The sequence below is a fragment of the Propithecus coquereli genome, unplaced genomic scaffold (assembly GCF_000956105.1).
Source record: "Propithecus coquereli isolate 6110/MARCELLA unplaced genomic scaffold, Pcoq_1.0 Scaffold178, whole genome shotgun sequence".
Classification (NCBI taxonomy): Eukaryota; Metazoa; Chordata; class Mammalia; order Primates; family Indriidae; genus Propithecus; species Propithecus coquereli.
The window spans coordinates 763,934-766,645 of NW_012142523.1; positions in this window are offsets into that span (position 1 = coordinate 763,934).

Below are 2,712 nucleotides of genomic sequence, written 5' to 3' on the forward strand. Positions count from 1 at the left end.
TACTCCCAGTTACTCGGGAGGTTGAGGCAGGAGGATCTCTTGAGCCCAGGAGTTTGAGGTTGCTGTGAGCTAGGCTGATGCCAGGGTAATCTAGCCCAGGCGACAGAATGAGACTCTTCTCAAAAAAAAAAAAAAGGAGTTATAGGAAGAACATGTACCCTAATACCCAGCTTGAAGCTGTGTTTGGACACGCTTTTACGAATTCAACTAGCCTCAATGCAAAATGAAATAAAATTTTCTATATCTGAAATATTTATCCCTAAAACAAAGATCAAGACTATTGGATGGGACAATTAATACTTTATGTGTTTTAAATTTTCATTTTAAGAATAACTTTTAAATAGTAAACATTTGTGATATTATGTTTCCATTTTTTAAATGACCGTTCTTTGGCATTTACTTTGAGTTGTCTCCTTCTTTTAATGTTTTCTATTATCAAATATCTGTTATAAGGTAAAGGTCATTTTTACAAGTTATTGAAATATATCATCTTGTCATAGTATATTGGTTCATGTAATAAAAACCATGCATTAAACCGAAAACCTCTGAAATTTTTAGTGTAACCCTGTCACAGAAAAAAATGTTCACTATTTTTTATTATGGTCAAATCATTTTTTCAAAACATCACGTTTTTGTTTTTTTTTAAGAAATTCCTGAGAATTTCCTGGATTTCTAATTTCTCATACCCAAATCCCAAAGATTAACATCTGTTTGGTATTTGGAAACATTTTTTGAAGTTGCACCTCTGCAACCTCTCTGGAATCCACATCTCATCCCACACCCAAGGCCACTGCCCTAATTGCCAGGCCTTTGTCACCTCTTTTCTGACCTTGTGAATCAGCCTTCAGGATCCTCTAATCGGTCCTTCACACTGCCCAGAGGGATTTTATTTTATGTTATTTTTTTGGAGACAGGGTCTCGTTCTGCCGCCCAGGCTGCAGTGCAGTGGTGTGATCATAGCTCACTGCGCACTCAAACTCCTGGGCTCAAGCCACCCGCCTGCCTTGGCCTCCAAAGTGCTGGGACTACGGGTGCACAACACGGCCAGCCTCAGAGGGATCTTTCTAAAGTGAAACTCAGCCTGTCATTCCTCTGCACAAAATCTTTCCCTGGTCCTCAAAACCTTCACTAATGTTTCTCAAAATGCATCCTTGGACTGCTCCATCAAAACATCTGGGAGTTTCTTAAAGGTGGCCATTTGGAGGCGTCACGCAGGTACTGAATCGGAATCTCTGGGAGTTGAGCCCTAGGAATCTGCATATTTAATAAGTCGTCTGGATGATTCTCTTTTTTTAACCTTTTTTTTTTTTAATGATTAACTACAACACAAATGCGAAAAACCACATAAGGCAAATATTTGTACAAACTAACGAACCATCACAGCAAACACCCCTGCAACCGCCACCTAGGTGTGAAGGCAGAACCTTGCCACTCACCCTAGAAACTTCCTGCGTGCTCCTCCCACTCATAACCCCCGCCCCCCCACCACCCCGAAGAGCAAACATCGTCCTGACTTTGGCTTTGCCTGTGTTTTATTGGTATGGTTGTGTTTTCATGTGCTTTTTGCTTTGTCTGTTTTTTGTCAGTTTGTTTTGTTTTAACGTGTCTTTAAATCTTGTTTAATCTTTGGTTCCCTTTCCATCTTGTTACTTATAATTCCTTTGTTAGTGAAACCAGATCACTTGTCTTACAGGGTTTCCCACAATCTGGTAATTGCATCCCCATGGTGTATGTAGCACGTTCCTCTCTCCTCTGAATTTCCTGTTTATTGGTAGTTGGATCTAGAGGTTTATCAGATTCCTGTTTGATTTATTTTGGACAAGCCTGCTTTTATAGGTGATGTGTGTTCATCAACAGGAGGCTCATGTTGTCGTGTTCTCTTTCCCATCTTGTACATTTCTTGCCCCAGATTGGAAATCAGCCCAGATACGCTGGGGAAATAGCTTGGAGTGGAATTGCTAGTTCATAGTGTAGATAAATGTTTAACTTGCTGAGAATCTGTTAAACAGTTTTCGGAAGTGGTATACTTATTTATATTCCCACCAGCAATGTATGAAAGTTCCAGTTGCTCCAAATCTTCAACAATATTTAGTTAGTATTATTAGTCTTTTTTTAAAAAAAGGTTTAGCCATTCTAGTATGAAATGCTATTTCGCTGTGGTTTTAATTTGAAGTTAATTTGAAGTTTCCTAACAACTAATGGTGTTGAACACCTTTTCATGTGCTTATTGGCCATTAGTATATCTTCTTTTGTGAAATGTCTGTCCAAGTCTTGTTTCAATCATCTGTTACTGTGTGACATGCCACCACAGAAATGAGTGGCTTCACACAAAGCCATTTATTTGCTCAGCATTCTATGATCTGAACCGAGCACGTCCGGCAGTTCTTTCGCTCCATCATGCTAAGCCAATGCCCCACAAGCCAAGACAAATCGCAGGTCCAAACCCAGAGTCAGGTGGGAAGGGACCCCCCAAGGGCATGCATACTGGGAGGCATAGTTCACTGGGGACCACCAATGTGAATCTACCACAATCTTTTGTCATTTCTAATTGGGTTGTCTTTTTTGGTCATTTCTAATCCATTTCGAATTGGATTATCTTTTCCAAATTGCATTAGCTCTTTACTCTGAATACAAGTTCTGTGTTAGATATAAGTATTGTGAATGTTTTTTTCCAAGTCTATGCCGGTTCATTTTCTTTTTTTTTTTTTTTTT